Here is a 22571-nt window from a genome sequence, read left to right on the forward strand (position 1 = left end):
TGGCTGAGAAAATGATAAATTTAATTTCAGATTTGAGAAATCATACCTTCAAGTAGTTAGAAATGTAACACTTTGGATGATCACAGGAAATGGATTTCATAAACTTAAACACATAAACCAAGTTTTCATTAAGTCACAGTTGACTGCCTGGTGGGGGGAGGAGTGACTAACATTCCTAACAGAATCAAGCATTTATGAAGTTATTTTGAACTATACCTAACGATTACTATGGTTCATTTAATCTAGTTGCTAGTACAAATACTCAGAAACATCAAATTATTCTGAGTTCTTAGAATGTTTTATCCTAGTCCACAACAGAGACAAAATAAAGAGGAAGGGTAAAATAAACCTGCTCTACAGAAGCGTTATAATCTCACATCACTAATTCAAAATACTTTCTAATAAGCTCAAATACTATACAGGCTATATTATTGCTGAAAATGATTAAGATGTAACTAGTTAGACTGTGGTTAAGGAAGTTTTTCAAGGTTATCTATAAAGGTAGGATTTGGATAAATTTAAAATTATCCAATTTTCCAGTTTAGAATTCAATTAAATCACATTTTTAATCAAAAAATGCATTAGGTAGTACCATAAAACAGTGACTCCAAAAATCTTTGCATTTTGTCATCAACCAGAGGAACTAAGTCATCAGTAAAATTACAAGTGGGCCTAGAACTTGTCCTCTAGTGCTTTCCAGCCATCCGAGAGCCAGGCACAAGTACAGGGTCCTTTGATCTTAAACATCTGCTATATTTTGACAGTCTGTAAGAATGACTGCCAAGCTTCTAGACAGTCTGCTTTAGCCTTCTACTTAGAAAGAAGCACTGGCAGTGTAACTATCTTGTGGCAGATTCCCAAGCGCTTGACCTACAAAAGCTCTTCACCATCACAACGCAAGAGATTGGACTTGATGACCATGCCTGGTTTCACTTCAGGCTCCGAGATGCTAACGCAGAAGCACAGGAAAAGGGTGAGTGGAATTTCAGGAAAAGTTCTGCCTCCTCACCAGACAGCCCCTTGAATAACCAGCCAAGTCTGACAGGTGCAAAAAAAGACAATTATTATAAAAGAAAGGTAAAATAGAATGTGTATACAGGTCCAGAAACGTTTACTCAAACCATGTCCAGGAAGGACAACTGAATTAATACATGACAATTATGTAACTGTCACAGAAGATTTAAATTTTATTCCTTGACCGCAGCCAGGCAAAATCTCACCTCCAAGTAGCAGATAACAAAAAGGACAAGCCTTTCCCTCTAATTAAAACCACACAGAACCTCACTGCCTCAGGTGTTCCTCGTTATCGAGGGCACCCGTGATCCTCTGGCTGGAGTATTATGCCTCATCAGGCCGACTGGCTTGCTCCAACACACTGCACGTTCTTGCATTTCTAGTCCAGGAACAGTGGCCTCCCACAAACTCCTTTGGAGACAGAACAGTGAAAGACTGTGCCTTTTACATCTTGCTATTCACATCAGCGGGAAAGGAGGCTAACGCATTCCCCCTAATAGAAGAGTACTGCCAATGCCATCAAGAGAAATTAAAGTCCAACACAAGCCTTGGAGATGGAAAGCTCAATCCTTCTGGGATTCAGATCAACTTCCAAAGTTACTGCTCAACTATAGCGAGCGAGCTGAAGAAACAGGCGCTTGCTCATGCCAAGCCTACCCAGGTCTCCAATCCCAGGCTAAGTCACCAAGGCCCAGAACACTGGATTTCGTTCCACCCACCCAGCTCAGCTGGGATACACTTGGAGAAAAACAATCAATTCCTCCCCCCAAGTCAGAGCCAGACGGGGGCAGCACCAGGATGTGGGGCCCTGCTCACTGGCTGCGCATCCGCACAAGCACCTGAGAGCTGCTGTCACCTCCCATAAGTAGAAGCTGATGCCCGGGCTTTTAGCTCACTGCAACCGCATTGTTTACGCTCCGTAGCCACCTTAGCCTCTGATGGACCGCCCAGTCCGACAGGACTTGAGAGGCAGCTTGGCACTTACGCTCCCCAGGCAGGGAGAGGTCGGGGGCCCTAAGGTCCGAGCAGGATCAGCAGGATCGTCGGACGGGCGGGGTGGTGGCAGTGGTGCGGCCCAGCCGCTGGACAACGCCTCCTCCAGGAGAGTCCAGGGCGCCCGGACGCCCGCCCTCCTCCAGAGGCCCCGCCCCACACACGCTGAAGACTTAAAGGGACAGCTGCCTAGATCTGCAGGCCTGCTTCCACCTCACAGGCAAGAGGCAAACGAAGGGTCAATTAGAAACTCGACTCTAGTTGAGAAGACCTTATTTTATTTATTTACTTATTTATTAATTTTGCTGCTCAGGCGGGTAATGTTCCAGACACAGAGAGAACCAGTTCCCATGCTCACAATCCTACTTCCTCTTCCAGGGCTGAAAAAAATTGTCCTGCAGGTAATACCCGAAGTGCACATGGCCCCCATAACATAAACTGCTTATTTCATTCTTCTCCCTTGGACTTGAGTATGTCTTCAAATGTCAATTCAAAAGCAGCCCTGCAAGCCCTCCCATCCCTCACCGGCCCAGATGACACAGAAGGAGCAGGCAGGCAACAGGAGGGGAGACACAAATAACCATGCCCTTCCTCTGAGTAAAACGTGCACCTTCAAAAACCGACCAAGAATCCCACACAGATCTGTGTAGGTGAGGAAATGCTGCAGGTAAATACAATTGTGATATGCAGTCACCTAATAGGAAGAGTTCTTGAGAAAACCTAACTGCATCCGGGAGGTGCAGGGTGCACCTTGGTCTCTAAGACCAGGAAAGGTTATCAATAAGGCTGCAATAAGTTGCAATTTTCTTTCCACAGAGGGAAGTTCTGTAAGCTGTGTCCCATGATACCAACACAACAAGCTGCCCTGAAAACCGCACATTTCTAATTCAGAGAAATAAACTTGCCAGTCTTAGGCCATTATCACACTGAAACTAGGAAATGAATTTTGTGAGGCTAAAGACCATTTATGAGTAATCTAACATCTTCATTCCAAAGAAGTGTTGAAGCGGAAATTTAGATTCCAAAGGACAGGCTTGAAGCCCTTCTACTGAAGGCAGACCCAAGGGGACCCATCTTCTTGCCAGGCAAAAGTCACAAAGATAAACTGCTTAGGATTACAATATTCTGGTTTTGAACTGTTAAAATCATTCTACAGTGAATTCACCATGAAAATTTCTGAATTAGATAATTAAATTGCTACACCACATATCTGCACTTTAAGTGAGAGTTAGCAGTACTCCTCTCCTGCTCTTGGGAGACATTATTAAGTCCTCAGGAAGGGCTCAGCGCTGTGGCTCAACAGGCAGATTCCCTGCCAGCAGTGTCATCCAGCTTTCTGCTTACGGCAGAGGATGCCCAAGTGCTTGCGACTCTGCAGCCGCATGAGACCTGTAGGAAACTCCTGGCTCTGGCTTTGGTCCTACCTAGTTCTGGCCTTTGTGGCCATTTGGGAAGTTGAGCCAGCAGATGGAAGACCTTCTTTATTCTCGATCTCTCCTCTGTGTAAATCTGCCTTTCAAAAACAAAACAAAACAAAAAAGTCGCTCAGGGAATGCTGAATCATATTTACACACAGAGAGCATTTATCCATACATCACAATGATATAAACTTTAATATATAAATTAGATATAGTAAAGAATTAACAGCACTAATGAAATAAGAAAAATCAGCTATATACAATAATAAAAGTAATTTCAAACTTACACTCTTTCTACAATTTCCAGATTATGGTTATTCAGGATTCACTGAAGCCTTGACAAATGATACTATGAAAAAGAATGGGGAGTACAGCAGTATTAGCTTTTGTCGTGTTCACCTGCCAGGAGCAGTTCTGTATCCACTAAACAATATTTCCTCCTCTGCCTAATCCTGGCTGCCACAGCTGAAGGGCTTGTGGCCTGTTTCTATTTTTTAGTGACTAGCAAAAAATTATTATATCTTTTCATAAAAGTATTTTTTCTTTTTAAAGATTTATTAATTTTTATTGGAAAGGCAGATCAGATTTACAGAAAAGAGAGACAGAAAAATCTTCTGTGCGTTGGCTTACACTCCAGGTGGCCTCAATGGCCAAAGCTAAGCTGATCCGAAGCCAGGAGTCAGAACCCAGGGGCTCCTTCGGGGTCTCTCATGTGGCTGCAGGGCCTGAAAACTTTGGCCTTCCTCTACTGATTTCCCAGGCTGCAAGTAGGAAGCTAGGTGGGAAGTGGAGCACCTGGGACGTGAAACAGTACCCATGTGGGGCTTGGCATTGTAAGGTGAAGATTAAGTCACTGAGCCAAGGCACCAGGCCCTTCATCAGGTTTTTGTATGAACATAAATGTTTATTTGTCTTGGGCAAATACCCAAGAGCGGTAATACTAGGTGGTATGATATATATATATATATATATATATATATATATACATTTTTTTTTTTTTTAATGTTACAAGTAATTTCTCAAACGTTTTCCAAACTAGCTATATGAGCCTTTCCCCTCCCAATACCTCCAGTAATGTAAAAGTCTAAATGTAACTGTATTTTTAATAGTAATTTTTAAAAATTTATTTCTATTGCAAAGTCAGATATATAGAGAGAGGAGGAGAGACAGAGAGAAATATCTTCTGTCCAGTGATTCATTCCCCAAGTGACCACAACGACTGGTGTGTGCTGATCTGAAGTCAGGAGCCAGGAGCTCTTCCAGGTCTCGCACGCAGATGCAGAGTCCCAAGGCTTTGGGCCATCCTTGACTGTCTGCTTTCCCAGGCCACAAGCAGGGAGCTGGATGAGAAGTGGGGCTGCTGGGATTAGAACCAGTGCCCATATGGGATTCCAGTGTATTCAAGGTGAGGACTCTAGCCACTAGGCCACAGTGCCAGGCCCTTTAATAGTAATTTCTAAGATGTGTCTACATTTCATATATATATTCATAATTTATATTGTTTATATTTATAAAACAAAACTATATATATATAAATTTTTATTTATTTGAGACAGCAGATTCTCATCCACTGGTTTACTCTCCAAATGTCAGCAATATCTGGAAGAAGGGGTAGCTATAACCCAATTCAGTTCTCCCACGAGGGTGGCAGTAGCAGTTACTTGAGTAACCAATGCTAGAATCAGGAGCTGAAGTTGGAAGCCCAAGCCACGTATCCTAATACTGGGACACTGCAGTCCTAACCACTAGGCCAAATGCCTGCCTTCTAGATCTCTATTTTTATATCAATGATTTAAAGCCAGTTCTTTCTACAATTCAGTGTTAATGGCAATGGTTTATAATGTAAGATGGCATTAAAAAAAAAAACAAGATGGTACACAGATTCATACACAGAGAGGGAGACATGCAAACGCTGCTTTATTCCCAAGTACCCACAACAACTGAGGCTGGGTCAGACTGCAGTGAGGAACCAAAAACTGCATCTTGGTCTATCATATGGGTTCCATGGACCAAAGGACTTGATTTATTGCCTCCCAGGATGTACATTAGTGGGGGGCTGGATCAGAAGCAAAAGCAAAACTCAAGCCTACGCCCTGCTCCGGGATGTAGGCATCCCAGGTGGCGGATTAATTTACTGCAACATAAAGCCCACCCCCTTCTATTTGCTTTTTAACAAGCTTCTAACAACACAACTTATGATTTGATATACTAAATATCCCGGGAGTTTAAACATCCTCCTGCCCTCAGCTACTAGGATCTTATAATTTAAAAATGTTACACGTTATAGTTTAAGTTACAACTATAGGAAAGTCAACTTGCACTGGCCTAGAAAGGAGAAAATACCTATCTTAGAAACCCCATTTTACCCTTAACTACATGGGAAACCTCAGAGAAGTCACTCAATATATGGGGGCTTTCATGTTTTCATGAATACACTGCGGTTTGAGCAATGGTACCAAAACAGTGTTCCACAGTGACGTGTTGTACACTGTACCCACTGAACAGCAGACCGGCACTGCTAAACTTGTACTTGGGTATCTGTAGGTAATGTTAAATGCTTGCAAAGTGCTTCTACTTCAGTGGCAAAAACCTCACAGCCTCACTCTCTAAGGCTCTTGGTTAAACTACCACAAAAGAGTGCTAGTTTTATCCCGCTGTCACAGATGTAGCAGTGACCCAAAACACTCAAGCACTCTGACAGAATTGACTTCGTTTCCTGGTCAACAAGGAGAGACTCACGTACAGGCTTCTCAAAGGGCAAACCTGCAGTTAGCAACCTCTTTTTTTTTTTTTTAGATTTACTTATTTTTATTGCAAAGTCAGATATACAGAGAGGAACGACAGAGAGGAAGATCTTTGTCTCCCAGCAGGTACAGGGTCCCAAGGCCTTGGGTCGTCCTCAACTGCCTCCCCAGTTCACAAGCACGGAGCTGGAATGGAAGTGGAGCTGCCAGGATTAAAATCAGCGTGGGATCCTAGGGCATTCAAGGCAAGGACTTTTAGCCACTAGGCCAGAGTGCCTGACCCTGTTAATAACCTTTTTTTTTTTTTAAGATTTATTTATTGGAAAGGCAGATATACAGAGAGGAGGAGAGACAGAGAGGAAGATCTTCCACAGGTCTCCCATGCGTGTGCAGGGTCCCAAGGCTTTAGGCCGTCCTCAACTGCTTTCCCAGGCCACAAGCAGGGAGCTGGATGGGAAGTGGAGCTGCTGGGATTAAAACCGGCGCCCATATGGGACCCAGGCGCGTTCAAGGCGAGGGCTTTAGCCGCTAGGCCACCACGCCACTGGGCCCCAGTTAATAACCTCTTAAGGCTCATCAAGTAATGTGGCAAAATGGCGATTTGAATGGCATTTTCTCCCGGTAAACATAGCACAGAGCAGAGATGACGGGTCATTTAATCTTATCTAGAACAATCTGTGGTCCTGTGGCAGACCTAGAAGTAGATCCTGGCTCCTAGATTCAAACTGAGCCTGGCCTAGCCCTGGGCACTGCAGCTACCTTGACAGTGAACTAGTGGATCAAAGATCTCTGGGTTGATCTCTGCTCCTCTCCTTCCCTCTCCTCTTTTTCTCAACTCTTGCTTTTCACAGTAATTAAAAAATATATTTTTTTTAAGACAGTCTATGGAAATAAGTCAGTACTATGTCCAGAGCAAGTCTTCCTATGGCCTGTGCAAAGGGTACCACAAGGAGCCAGCACTAAGCCACAGCAGGTAAAGCCAGGGCAGTGAACCAGTGAACTGAGATCCAAGTCTCTCCTTCTCCATTTAACTCTACCTTTCAAACCAATCAAATAAATCTTTTAAAAGAAGTGCCACCTAGGAGGGTCCTCATGGAGGAGCCCGGGAAACTCCTCTGACAGGACACAGACCCTGCAAGTAAGCGCAAGAAGCATGGAAGGAAACAGCCCAGAAGAGGTCATAGAAAGTGTCCCACTGGCATACATTTGGCATGGGTCGGGGGTGGACCAGGCTGAATCAGTGCCCATTATCCACTGGCAAATCCGAACGCTGGAGCAGAGTGTGAGTCGAGCCAGGTTCGGTCGTGACGAAAGCAGTACGCAACACAGAATGCCAAGGTAAGACTGCCTGTGCCAGATGTGCCCGCAGCACCCAACCAGTGCAAGTGAGAATCAGGAAGGGAGGGGCAGAGCCGGCAGGGGAAAAAGGGGTGGTTCCCTCGCTGGACAGATACTCCCACAGGAGAGCGTGAGCTGGGATGGGGACAGACCAGACTAGGCAGGGTTACAGCACCTGTGTGCCTCATGTGGACTTGATCAGGGAAAAGCCAGGACAGGTGGATTATTCCTACGGGTGCAAGCATAATAGAGTGGGTGAGGGTTGTTGGGGATTAGCTGCAGCAGAAGCTGGCACTGGGGGCTGATACTGTCAAGCCTAACCACAGAACCACATAGAGAGTGCACAATGTGTGAGTGAGAGAGATCTGGGAGGGAAATAGTGGGCTCCTCCCTCTTGGGTTACCACTCCCATGGGAAGGGAAAAACTAGGACAGGGGTTGGGGTGGCTAGACAGAGAGGCACTCAGCAACATCCGTGAGGGCTGATAGTTGAGCTGGTTAGATGGAACTAAGCTTCAATACCCTCTGACATGTGCAAGAGCCAAATGGGATATGGGGCAGACTGGACTAGCCTGCTACACATACTGGTAAACCAGGGTAGAGGCGGGCCTGGTGAGGTTATTGTGGGTCACTCTGACGGGGTTGCAGCTCCCACTGGTTTGTGTGAGGACCGAGTGTGTGCTGGGCGGAACCGGGCCGGACTGCAACACCCATTGGTCCACATGGAAGTCAGGGCTGAAAACAGAACTGATCCAGCAGTTGCAACCACCAGCTGATCGGGGCAATGGACTGTAGTGGGCCCTATACTTGCTAATATACACAAGAATCTGGTCTGGGAATACCTCAAAGTTTCTTTGGCGATCTCCTCAATTGAAATGGCAGACTCAGAACCCTAACCAAGAAAAGACGGAAGACAGGTCAATCCACCACCTCAGCTATATGTTGGCAATGCAAAACTGGACAAATGCAGACTATGATGGACTATGTCAATCAGTAGATTCTTCAGCAACCTCATCACGCCTGGAGTGGAGAGAAGGGCAGCAATTCATAACTGGTGAACTATGAAAACCACTTGAGCAAGGATCTCGGAGCATGCCCCACATCAGGGACCTGAGATGGGTGGGAGATTGAGTGGGGATTCTTCCTCAATATTACCTTTACCTTAGGTATATGAATAAAATTAACAAAAAAAAAAAAAAAAAAGGAAGTGCCACACCTAGCTCAATATCCTACCACCAGTCATCTCCAGACAGGAACTTAAAGCTGATACCCTATTGCTCCGATGAGACTGCAGCTCCCACTGGTTTCAGTGAAGGCCAAGTATGTAGCGGGGAGAATCGGGCTGAGCTCCAACACCCATCAGGATTTGTAAAACACGTGGCTGGAGACAGAACTGAACCAGCAATTGCAACTACCAGTATGTGCTTAGGCCAATCTGGGTGACAGACTGTGCCAGATCCCTGTATTAATAAATACCCACAAGAATCAGGTCCAGGATGGCTTCAGATGGGTTTCTTGGATGATTCCCTACCAAATTAACTGCTGGTCCCAGAACCCTAACCATGGAGAGAATTGCAGGTTCCGTGGGCTGACTGTGGGAGTGGATGTGTCAGAGCTGGACCTCCTCAGTGGCTCACATGGAGCAGAGGACAGAATATCTAAATGTACATGGAGGATATGGCTGTACATTGAGGCCTCCTGAGGACACCCGGTACCACAGCAGAGGAAGGAGGGCAGAACAAATTGATCAACTACTCAGCCAATCACTGGCAGTAAAGATCTGAACAGATGGAGGCACTAAGGTGGACTATAGCAGCCAGTGGATTCGGGAGAGATTTCATCATGATTGGAGTGGCGGATTCACCAGCAATTCAGGACTGCTGAACTATCAAAACCTCTTGAGAAATTCATGGTGTTGTAAATAGTAGAACAAACTACAAGCCAGTATCTAAATACTGGTGCACACACTTTCCACAAGGCAAACTGAACAGTACACAACAAATACTATAGCGATGTTATATATCACGACCTTAATCCTGTGAAGAAGGATGGCTCAACTTAAATGAAAAGTTAATATATTCCATTATCAGAATGAACGGCAAAAATTATGTGATCACATCAATGTATGCATAAAAAAACCATATAATAAGGGCCCGGCGGCGTGGCCTAGTGGCTAAAGTCCTCACCTTGAATGTGCCAGGGTCCCATATGGGCGCCGGTTCTAGTCCCAGCAGCTCCACTTCCCATCCAGCTCCCTGCTTGTGGCCTGGGAAAGCAGTCGAGGACGGCCCAAAGCCTTGGGACCCTGCACCCGCGTGGAGGACCTGGAAGAAGCTCCTGGATCCTGGCTTCAGACCTGCATAGTATCAGCTATTGCGCTCACTTGAGGAGTGTGAATCATCGGATGGAAGATCTTCCTCTGTCTCTCCTCCTCTCTGTATATCTGCCTTTCCAATAAATAAATAAATCTTTAAAAAAAAAACCCATGTAACAACACTGAATGCCTTTTCACAATTAAAAATAAAAAGCACTCAACAAATGAGATAAACACCAAGCATAAAGTTCACAGCTGGTGTTATATTCAACTGTGAGAAGCTGACAACTTAACCTCTAAGATAAGGAACAAGGGAAGGAAGTGGCTTTTGCCATTTACATGCAACACAATATTTGCAGTCCTGGTCAGAGATATTTGGCAAAAATAGGTATCTTCCTCTGCCTTCTCAGGTATATTAGCAGAAAGATGGATTGGAAATGAAGCAATATGGGATGCTGGTGTTGCAACAGCAGCAAGTTAATCCACTGTACTACAACGTTAGGTCCAGTTTTTGCAGATATAAAAAATTCATGCTAAAATCATATGGGTTGTTAAAGCACCCTGAATAGATAAAACAATTTTGAGAATTAACAAAGTTGGAGGATTCCCTGATTTCAAAACACATTTAAAAAGCTACAATAATCAAAACAATGCAATTACTAGGGTGTGGCCAAAAAGGCCTTTGGAATGACAGCAGTTTACATTTAGGGAGTGAGTCACTAAATGCAAGATCTTTCACTCCCTTTTCCTTCTTTGTCAACTGTGCCTTTCAAATACATAAACCTTAAAAAATATTGGGCAGGGCCCAGTGCAGATGGCCTAACAGAGGGTCTGGGCTCAGTTCTGGCGGCTGTGGTCACTTTGGAAGTGAACCAACGGACAGATCTTCCTCTCTGTCTCTATTTCTCTCTGTATATCTGACTTTCCAATAAAAATAAATAAATCTTTATAAAAAAATAAATAGGGCCCGGCAAAGTGACCTAGCAGCTAAAGTCCTTGCCTTGAACGCATCAGGATCCCATATGGGCACCGGTTCTAATCCCAGCAGCTCTACTTCCCATCCAGCTCCCTGCTTGTGGCCTGGGAAAGCAGTTGAGGACGGCCTAAAGCCTTGGGACCCTGCACCCGTGTGGGAGACCTGGAAGAAGTTCCTGGTTCCTGGCTTCAAATCAGCACAGCACTGGACATTACGGTCATTTGGGGACTAAATCACTCTACGGAAGATCTTCCTCTGTCTCTCCTCCTCTCTGTATATCTGACTTGTAATAAAAATAAATAAATCTTTAAAAATAAATAAATAAATAATGGGCAAAGGATTTGAAGAGACATTTCTCCAAAACACAATAAGCAAATGATCAACTATGTCAATACAATAATTTCATCCTGCCCACAATTCATACTTCTATTTGCCAAGGCTTCAGTTACCCATGAGGAATGACAGTCTGAAAATATTACATAAAAATTGTAAAGAGCCAATAAGCTTTAAACTACTTTTCATTATAGTATATTTATTAATTTTTCTATTTCACTATTAATTTTGTTAATTCCTTACTATGCCTAATTGACATATTAAAGTTTATCATTGGTATGTACAGAAAAAACACTATGTGTGTGTTTGCATTTGTGTGTATGTGTGTATGGTTCTACTGGGGCCAACAGAAGAGAATAGTACACCAAGCCTCCGCCTGTGGTGCCAGCATCCCACACAGGTGCCTCTTCATGTCCTGGCTGCTCTACTTCGGATCTAAATCCTTGCTAATGGCCTGGAAAAGCAGCAAAAGATGTTCCAAGTAATTGGGCCAGTGAAGAAGTTCCTGACTCCCAACACTGGACAGACCAGACCAAGCTCTGGCCATGGTAAACATCTGGGAAGTGAAGCAGCAGTTTTCTCCATCTCTCCCATTCTAATTCCTTCAAGTAAAATAAATAAATCTTTAGAAGAGAGGGAATCAAAGCAGATCCAACATGCAATGAAGAAACAATGTGGCGACAGATTAGAGAGAATGAGAAGCAGGTACCTGATGCTGGAGGAGAAGGGAAGGACTGTGCCCACGCCAGTACCTGATTTGAGAGCCACAAAAGGCACTGCAGATTTACCATCTCCAAAAACTGAGAGAATAAGCTCTGTTATTTTAAACCATCAAATCTGCGGTAATTTGCTAAGTAGTCATGGGGAACAAATGCTACATTTTGATGCACATCAAAATCCATGGCTACTTCTGAGAAGTATATCTTAAGAGCTGGAGGAAGAATTTCTGCTCTTGGGCCCAGTGCAGTGCCCTAGCGGCTAATGTCCTCGCCTTGAATGCACTGAGATTCGATATGGGCGCCAGATCTAATCCCGGCAGCCCTGCTTCCCATCCAGCTCCCTGCTTGTGGCCTGGGAAAGCCATCGAGGATGACCCAAAGCCTTGGGACCCAGCACCCGTGTGGGAGACACAGAAGAGCTCCTAGCTCCCGGCTTCAGATCAGTTCAGCACTGGCCATTGTGGTCACTTCAGGAGTGAATCATCAGTCGGAAGATTTTCCTCTCTCTGTCTCTCCTCCTCTCTGCATATCTGACTTTGCAATAAAAATACAATAAATCTTTAAAAAAAAAGAATTTTTGCTCTTTATTAATATCCTTCCATGCCTTTTGAGTTTTAAAAAGAAAAAAAATAGCCTCTACAACTTACACAATGTTTTCAAAAGCTGCTGTTGTTTTAAGACTTACGTATTTGAATGCCAGAGTTGCTGAGAGAGGATGAGAGAGACGAAGCGAGAGATCCTCCATCAGCTGAATCACTCCCAAAAAATGGCTTCCACGGCCAGAAATTCAGGGGCCTGAAACTACATTTGGGTCTCCCACTTGATGGCCAATTCAATCACTTGGGCCATCTTTGCTGCTTTCCCAGGCATGCTAGTAGGAAGCTAAACTGGAAAGGAACAGCCAGGATTCGAACCAGCACAAATATGGAACGCCAACATATAGGCAGTGGTTTACTGTGCTGTGTAACAATGTTGGCCCTTTACAAGTTTTAAACCTTTATATTCCAGCTTGGAATCTGGAAGCTGCAATTGTACACTCTCTTCCCATAGAATATACCTACTTCTCCCTGTCAACATTTTTTGGGGATAGAACATCTACCCCACCAGCCTGCTGAGACTGGTGCAGTGGCATAGAGGATAAAGCCTCCAACACTTCGGGTTCATATCCTGGACGCTCCACTCCGATGCACCTCCCTGTTAATCCGCCTTGGAGGGCAAAGGAGGATGGCTCAAGTCCTTGTGGATCTGTATTCATGCGGGGGATCCGGAGGAACCTCCTGGCTCCTGGCTTCAAATTTCAGTTTCAGCTGTAGATTGCAGCTCCAGGCACTGGAACCATTTCAGAGAGAACCAACAGACAGAAAACCACTGTTTCTCCCTCTTTGTCTAACTCTGCCTTTCAAATGCATCAATCTTACAAAAAAAAAAAGACTTTTTAAAAATTCTTTTTATTATTATCATTATTATTATTATTCTTATAATCATTCTTATTATTATTATCATCCCATAGGCCCTGGGATTTCTCTTGTCCCCTCCCCAAATCCCTCCCCTTCACTGAATTCCCCTATATCATTACTACTGTATAGTTCTTCACACATAGTCATATGTCCATCGTTGTGGGTATGGACAATGGCAGAGTCCAGCATCCTACTGTCAAAATATAGTAAACAGTTTCAGTGGGATTCCATCTTTGTCAAGGAAATGGAGATACATACTGCATCATATCCTCACATCTAGATATGTAGTTTCCATTGCACAGTTACTATGCATCCCCTTTGCAAAGTCAGATATACAGAGAGGAGATCTTTCGTCTGATGATTCACTCCCCAAGTGACCACAAGGGCCGGTGCTGTGCTGCTCCTAAGCCAGGAGCAAGGAACTTACTCCAGGTCTCCCACGCAGGTGCATGACCCTAAGGCTTTGGGCCGTCCTCGACTGCTTTCCCAGGCCACAAGCAGGGAGCTGTTGCATGTGGGTTTATTGGCCTAAGGACTTTAGCCATATGAGATCCTGGCGCATTCAAGGCGAGGACTTTAGCTGCTAGGCTATTGCGCCAGGCCCAGAAGAAAGTGGTTTGAAGACATGAAACTAACAAAACAAACAAAATCCATGATATACAGTTTCCGCTGATCTTTGCTGGTGAAATGTGTCTCCTGTAGGCAACAATAGATGGGTTTTGTTTTTTAATCTGGTCTCCATGACTTTTCATTGATGATTTTAAGTCATTTACATTCAATACAAATAGTGGCAATTTGGTTCTCTCATTTTAGCAATGGATTGTTAATTGATTTAGTCTTTCATTGTTATTTTACTAGGACATTCTTCATATTTACCTTTGGTTTTGGTGGGTACTATTCCTTTTCTCTACCGAGAGGACATCTTTTTTTTTTAAAAGACTTATTTATTTTTATTGGAAAGTCAGATATACAGAGAGGAGAGACAGAGAGGAAGATCTTCCATCCGATGGTTTACTCCCCAAGTGACTGCAACAGCTTGAGCTGAGCCAATCCGAAGCCAGGAGCCAGAAGCTTCTTCTGGGTTTCCCACGAGTGTGCAGGATCCCAAGGCCTTGGGCCATCCTCTACTGCTTTTCCCAGGCCACAAGCAGGGAGCTGGATGGGAAGCAGGACCACTGGGATTAGAACTGGCAACCATATGAGATCCCGGTACATGCAAGGCGAGGACTTTAACCACTACGCTATTGCGCCAGGCCCTCAAGAGAACATCTTGAAGTATCATTTGTAGGGCAGGTTTGGAAGAGGCATATTCTTTTAACTTTCCTTTACTGTGTAAGAATTTTATTTCATTTTCAATGACAAAGGAATATTTTTGCTGGGTACGTTATCCTGGGATGACAATTATTTGCTTTTAGAATCTGGAACATGTCACTCCATTCTCTTCTTGCCTGTAGTTTCCTGTGAGAGGTCTCCTGTGAGTTTAACTGGCATTCCTTTATGTGTCAGTTGATTTTTTTCATGTGCACATTTCAGGATCTTTTCCTTGTGTTTAACTGAGGAGAGCTTGATTATCATGTGTCTTGGTGAAGGCTGTTTTTGGTCAACCTTGTTAGGAGTTCTGCACCCCTCCTGGATGCTGTTTCCCAATTGTTTCTCTAGATTATGAAAATTTTCTCTTATTATTTCATTAAATACATTTGTGGTTTTTTTTTTAAGATTTATTTTTATTATTTTTTATTGGAAAGGCGGATATACAGAGAGGAGGAGAGAGAGAGGAAGATCTTCTGTCCGATGATTCACTCCCCAAGTGAGCACAACGGCCGATACTATGCAGGTCCGAAGCCAGGAGCCTCTTCCGGGTCTCCCACGCGGGTGCAGGGTCCCAAAGCTTTGGGCCGTCCTCGACTGCTTTCCCAGGCCACAGGCAGGGAGCTGGAAGGGAAGCGGGGCTGCCGGGATAGAACTGGCGCCCATATGGGATCCTGGGCGTGCAAGGCAAGGACCTTAACCACTGCGCCACCACGCTGGTCCCTCATTAAATACATTTGTAAACCCAGCTTCTCTTTCTGCAGCTTCTGGGACTTCTGTAACTCTTATCTTTAGCCTTTTAATAGTGTCTTTCAATTCTTGAATACTTTTTTTAGCCTGATCCACCTCTGCTTCCAGCTAATTGTTTGTTTCCTCCTGGTGACAGGAAATATCTTCCAATTCTGAGACTCTTCTGCCTCCTTCATTCTATTTTGGAGACTCTCCACTGTACTTTCAATTTGCTCCAATGAATTCTTCATTCCTGATATATTAGCTTTCATTTGATTCATTTCCTGTGTGACATATTCCTTGAATGCCTGCTTTACGTGCTTGTTGTTGTTGATAAGAAGTTTTATAACAACTGTTTTGAGTTCTGTATCCCCCATTTTCTCTATGTCTTCCTCAGCGAACTCTGAGGTTGGCAAAGGGTTTTGCTACTTTTCAGGGGAGTCTTCAGTAATATTCATTGTGCCTCTGTCTCTTATTTTGCTTTTGCTCATTATACTTCTTGGCTAGCAGATTCTTCTCCTTGGGGCAGATCTGCAAGCTGTGTCACCCAGAGGTCCACAATTTCATTTTACTTACTGAAGTTTCTATATGGCTCTTTGTTTGTAGTCACTTGTACCACTTCCTCCAGCGAGTTCCAGGTCTGGGTTCTTATGTTAGATTTCCACCATGGTCTCTGTAGCCCCAGCTCGTGGCTCACCATTGTCCACCTCCTGTGATGCCGTGCTGAGGCTGCACTGTTGTCTGTACAACTTTTCTCCCACTTCTGGTTGGAGCAGGTCTCAGGATTAGGTAGACACCAGGTGTTCTATATAACTAGGTTGTTGGTGGAGCTGATCTTGCTGGAACCTGTTGGCCATTAGGTCTGAGGGCCACACAGACCTATTTTGACCCATACGATGCCACAGTTAGTATTGTTTTCCTGTGGGACCAGTGCAATCCACTGAGCTCAGTGAGTTCCTGCCAAGCTCAGCACATGCGAAGCAGTCTTCCCCTACAGTCTTAAATTCTTTGCTACACTGTAAGAAATGATACCTAACATGCCTCTATTACAGTTCTTGATCTGCTGGCCATCAGGTCTGAGGGTTACTTGGACCTGTCTTGGGTGGAACCCGTAGGATGCCACGTTGTTGCTGTTCACTGAGTCAGAAATGAGTTCACTCCCAGCTCCATGCATGCATAGTCCTTCCCCATACCCTTGCCTCCTTAAACAAAGTGGCGCCTAATTCAGGCTCTAGGAGGCCAACTGGCCTGTGAAATCCACCCTGTTCCCACACCACTCGTCTGGGACCTGCCCCTCTGTTTCTACTCCGTCTGTTTAAATGTGTCCTTACCCTAATTCCACCATCTTGATTCTCTTAAGAGGTAAGTCTTATTACCCCAGAATCCAGCATACTGCTTGTATTCAAATACAGTCCAAGCAGGAGTTGGCTGGAGAAGGCCAGATCATATAAATGGAAACACATTTCAGTTTTCTTGTTCAAAAAAGCCCTGAAGTCAGATTAGAATTCTTCATATCAAGCAAGGCAAGACTTCTCAGTCTGGAAACAAGTGCCTTCTCTAGAAGCACAGCAATCCATACTCCTTCTTCTGCTATAGAAAGCAGATTCATTACTTTATAATTTTTCAAGATTTATCAATTATTATTGGAGAGGAAGTTTTATAAAGAATAAGAGACAGAAAGTGAAAGATCTTTCAGACCTGGAGCAATGGCTCAATTGGCTAAGTCCTATCCTTGCAAGCACCAGGATTCCATGTTGGCGCTGGTTCGTGTCCCAGCTGCTCCATTTCCAATCCAGCTCCCTGCTCATGGCCTAAGAAAAGCAGTGGAAGATAGCCCAAGTGTTTAGGCACCTGCACCTACATAAGAGTCCTGGAAGAAGCTGCTGGTTTCAGCCTGGCCCAGTGCTGGCCATTTGGTAAAAGGCGAAAGATTTATACGATCTGAAGAGAAGCCAGAGTATAGTGCTGGCCATTTGGGAAGTGAACCAGCAGACAGAAGATTTCTCTCAGTCTCTCCCTATCCCTGTATAGCTGACTGTCAAATAAATAAGTAAATCTCTCTCTCTATATATATATATTTTAAAGGAATCTCTGAGGATCAAGTTTAAAATATTTGTGTTTGGGGGTGGGGGTGGAGGGAGGCAGGAAGGAGTAAACGGAAACAGCTAAATAGGCAATCATCTACCTGCAAGTGTAGAATCCCATATGGGCGCCGGTTCAGGTCCTGGATGCTCCACTTCCCACCCAGCTCCCTGCTTGTGGTCTAGGAAAGCAATAGAGAATGGCCCAAAACCTTGGGACCCTGTACTGGCGTGGGAGATCCAGAAGAAGCTCCTGGCTCCTGGCTTCGGATCAGTTCAGCTCAGCTCTGGTGTTGCAGCCACTTGGGGAGTAAGCCAATTAACGAAATGTTTTTTTTTTCTTTTAAAGATTTATTTATTTTTATTGGAAAGGTTGATCAGATTTACAGAAAGGAGAGATAGTAAAAAATCCTCTGTTTTTCTTGGAATATGCCACGTGAAAAAAGAGTGAAATACAGACTTATAACACTATGAAGCCCATATATCAAAATAGACAATAAAATAACATAAAAACCTATGCTGGAAATTTCACATTGCAAGTGAAATTCACATTGCAATGACAGAAATTTAAGAGCTGAAAATAAATGTGAAACAGGAAAATAAATGACAGCAAAACTGATTATGGAAAGAAATATTCTAGATAGTCAAGTTTTGTTAAATCCTAGGTTTAACCCAGAAAGAGAAAGTATTTTAGCTTTTTTTCATATAAAATCTGCTAAGAAAATATAAAATCCTCCCGGTCCTGTTAAAGCAAGTACATGGATAATCATTTAAACTTCTCTGGATAATTCATTTGAACAATCAAATGCAGCAATATCCTCAAGATCTACTGCCACAAGAGACATCCCAGGCCCAGTGCAGTTGCCTAGTGGTTAAGTCCTCGCCTTGAACGCCCCAGGATCCCATATGGGCACCAGTTCTAATCCGGGCAGCTTCACTTCCCATCCAGCTCCCAGCTTGTGGTCTGGGTAAGCAGTCAAGGACGGCCCAAAGCCTTGGGATCCTGCATCCACGCGGGAGACCCAGAAGAAGTTCCTGGCTCCTGACTTCGGATCACTGCAGCTCTGGCCGTTAAGGTCACTTGGGGAATGAATCAACGGACAGAAGATATTTCTCTCTGTCCTTCCTCCTCTCTGTATATCTGACTTTCCAATAAAGTAAATAAATATTTTTTAAAAAGTTTATTTATCTAAAATGAGAAGAAAAGAGAGAGAGGCCTTTTTCACAACTGGTTCATTGTTCAGCCACAATAGTCAGGGCTGGGCCAGGTCAACTCCAGGAGCTGGGACCTCCATCCACGTCTCCCCCAGGTGGCAGGGACCATCCTCAGCTTCTGTCCCAGGAGTGTCAGCAGGGAGTTGGATTGGTAGAAGCAGAACAGCCAGGACTCAAACCTGCTCCCTGGGATGCCTAAGTTACAAGTGCAGCTTAACATGCTATGCCATAACTTTAACTCAATCTAGATAGGGACAACAACATTAAGAAATATTTATAGATCTGTCCTTACAGTGAGTTTAGCATACAAACATCTATTTCTTTGCTCTGTCAGCTGAAAGGCCCAAAAAGAAACATCCCAGTGGCTGTGAGAACACTTAATGCCCAGGTTTTAGCTTCTAAATACCATTGTCCAGTGAAAGAAACCAGGGCTCCTCGGACAAATGGCTCCCACTGGCACTGGAACAGGAACTACACAAGATGAGCAGGGGCCATAGGGTGGTAAAAAAGGAAGTACTCAAAAAAAAACAGTCAAAACACAGACACACACGGTTACAGTAAAGGGATAAGAGACAAAGCATTCCCAACACACACTGCTGCAGCAATCTGAGCCACGAAATAGAGCAACACTGGAATAGAACCCAGAGTACACCGCATATATTTTGAGTTGACAATGGTTTAAACAGCAAACACAATAGAGGAGAAACAAACCTCCCATGCAGAATTCCAAATCAATCACAGATCTCTGAAGTCTGCACACTGTGGACGTGCAGGCCACACACACTGACTTCCGAGCAAAGAGGGTACTGTGCAACTTCACAGGGTAGAAAGCCCCACACACAATTATTACCTGGCACAATCATGGTGATAGCATGGACCCTTGATATACAGAGAAGGAGAGACAGAGAGAACGATCTTCCATCTGCTAGTTCACTCCCCAAGCGGCTGTAATAGCCAGAGCTGAGCTGATCCGAAACTAGGAACCCAGAGCCTCTTTCAGGTCTCCCACGCGGGTGCAGGATCCCAAAGCTTTGGGCCTTCCTCTACTGCCCGCCCAGGACACAAGCAGGGAGCTGGATAGATAGTGAGGCTGTTGGGACACAAACTGGAGCCCACATGGGGTCCCAATGCATACAGGGCAAGAACTTTAGCCACTAAGCTACCATGCCAGGCCCTGATGATTTTTTTAATCAAGAAAAAAGTAGGTGGGAGAGGAAATCTACCTTCCCACCTACTTGATACATTAGTTTATAATCTTTATAATCATTTTAATTGAAACACTCCAAAGCCATCTGTTGAGATACTACTCACATACGAAGATACAGAAAGACAGCCAAATGGTGAGTTACATACTGTTTTCATCAGTTTATCAAACATCAAAGACTCAGTTTTGACCAATTTCCTCTGACAACTACTACTATGGGTGAGAGTTTTTTGTTTGTTTGTTTGTTTGCCACCTACTTTGAGAAAACCTCACAAAAAAGAGTCTCTTTTAATCTCTTTGAGGAAAGCAGATAATAAGACAATAAACAACTTATTACATAACAATTAATATTACAAAGTAAATAAAGGATTGTTGAACAAAAATGACCCAGAGTGCTACTCTATTTGCAAGCTGAGGAAAAAAAATTTTTAAGTGATGTGAGTTGCACCCTGATTGAGGCTCTATTCTATAGCTCTGGAGTAATGGTAGCATGGGATGGGAAGTTCCAGGCAGAAAACAGAAGATGCCAAGTTCCATAGGTGTAAATTCATTGTACGGAGTAGACACGGTCACTGCCCGGAGAGGAAAGAACTAACATACCCTGAACTCCAGCGGTAATCATGTGACAATCACTTAAAAGCCTCCAGCCTCTCCTATGCTGACCAAGAACCTATCATTACAATTAGACCAGATCTCAAATTCAGGCTCCCCCTTCACCCCTTCCCCAGTTACAGCTGGCCATCTCACATTGTGGCAAACCCTGGATTCTCAACAGGATAGTTGAACATTCTCCCCGTAAACATTTTCCCTTTAAATATCATGCCTGCCATTCATTTAGTAAAATCTACTTTTTTAAAACGCCAGGGGCTGAGGGGAGTCCTATCCTATCATCATTCCTGATTTCTTCACAGGAATATGTCATAGGGTGCAGACACACTCACAGGCCATGGGGATGGACTGATCCGAGTCAGGGTTCAGGTTCTTCACTAGTATGATTTTGAGCAATTTGCACAACCTTTGTAAGACTTGATTTCCTCATCTATAATACAGTGTGAGGATTTAAAATGATAAAATGAACGTTCAGTAAATGTTAGCTCCAGCTAGCAAAAATATTTTAACATTCATTCCTGTTCAAGGAACAGAGCTGGGCCAGAGGGATTATAAAAACTACCATCTGCTTCAGTAAATTATTTGAGAGATAAAACTGTCAAACTCCCTTAGGTCAGGAGCTTTGTCTTTTTCTGGTTCACCAGTGGATTCCCTGACTCTGAAACAATGTTTACGACACAAGAGGCATCAATCTTAGTATCTGAGGCCCATCAATGCAAGGAATAAGAGTTTCCAGCTTTATTCTAATATAGTCCCCACTCGCCCATCGAGATATTTTACACTGCCTTAAGGCACTGTTAAGGATGCTTATTAATTTTAATTGCTTTCAGAAACTTAGAACAATGTTCATAATATTAAGGCACTCAAATTCACTGTGATTAAAACTCTGCTGTTTCAACTGAACTTGCTGGGTCGTGCACAATAGCTTAATGGCTGAAGCCCTCACCTTAAATGTGCTGGGATCCCATATGTGTACCAGTTCATATACTGGCAGTCCTGTATTCTATCCAGCTCCCTGCTTGTGGCCTGGGAAGACTGTCAAGGACGGCCCAAGGCCTTGGGACCCTGCACCCGCATGGGGGAACCAGAAGATTCTTCTGGCTCCTGGCTTCAGATTGCCTCATCTCCGGCCACTTGGGGAGAGAATTAACAGATGGAAGATTTTTATCTCTGTATTTCCTTCTCTCTGAAAATCTGACTTTCCAATCAAATAAACAAATCTTAAGCAAACAAACAAGGCCCAGCATGGTGGCCTAGCAACTAAAGTCCCCACCTTGTACACACAGGAATCCCATATGGTTGCCAGTTCTAATCCCGTCGACCCACTTCCCATCCAGCTCCCTGCTTGAGGCCCAAAGCCTTGGGACCCTGCACCTGCGCAGGAGACCTGGAAAAAGCCTCCTGGTTGGCTTGGGATCGGTTAGCTCCGACCATCGCAGTCACTTAGGCAGTGATTCACTGGACTTAAGATTCTCCTCTGTCTCTCCTCCTCTTTTATCTGACTTTCCAATAAAAATAAATAAATCTTAAAAAAACAAAATCAGACAAACAAAAAACAATAAAATTGAACTTGTTGAAGGACCAGAATAATAGCTCAACTGGACAATCCTCCACTTCCAAATGCCAGCATTCCATATGGGCACTGGTAGGTGTCAGCTGCTCTACTTCCCTTACAGTTCCCTGTTTATGAACTAGGAACACAGAGGGGGATGGCCCGAAGCCTTAGGACCCTGCACCCACACAGGTGGCCCAGAGGGGGTTCCTGCTCCTGGCTTTGGACCACTGGCTCAGCTCCAGTAACTGTGGCCATTTGGGAATGAACCAGCAGATGGAAGGGAAGATCTTTCTGTCTCTGCTTCTCTCTGTAAATCTGTCTTTATAAGAAAAACAAATAAATATTTTTTAATTGAGCTTGTCAAAAAAAAAAAAAGCTGTGTTGATGATGGAATTAACACACTGCCATTCAGGATCTGAAGTTGATGATCAAATTTTGAAAAGCAATAAAGAAAAAAGCAGAAGGCTTATGGTTAGGGAACATCATCACTTGCCATTGCCTTCATGAGCAGTCTTTAAAAGTCTGTGTAAATCCTTTTTCACCTACTAGGTTTAATTTATGCTGG

At 44.0% G+C, this 22571-nt stretch overlaps 1 protein-coding gene across 2 annotated transcripts in view; it reads right to left on the reverse strand.

Annotated features, from left to right (window-relative positions):
- The window catches only part of CKAP5 (cytoskeleton associated protein 5), a 104528-nt gene that overhangs the window by 80602 nt on the left and 1355 nt on the right, over positions 1-22571 (reverse strand). The window contains exon 1 of one of the 2 annotated variants that reach the window (XM_040980198.1): positions 3713-3895. The exons of the other annotated variant lie outside the window; for it this stretch is intronic. The gene's annotated coding sequence lies outside the window, so the exon portion shown is untranslated. Of the gene's footprint in view, positions 1-3712; positions 3896-22571 lie in introns of those variants that run through there. 2 annotated transcript variants of the gene reach the window in all.

Source organism: Ochotona curzoniae, unplaced genomic scaffold (assembly GCF_017591425.1).
Source record: "Ochotona curzoniae isolate NIBS_2020 unplaced genomic scaffold, NIBS_Ocur_1.0 contig_3432, whole genome shotgun sequence".
In the NCBI taxonomy this organism is placed as follows: Eukaryota; Metazoa; Chordata; class Mammalia; order Lagomorpha; family Ochotonidae; genus Ochotona; species Ochotona curzoniae.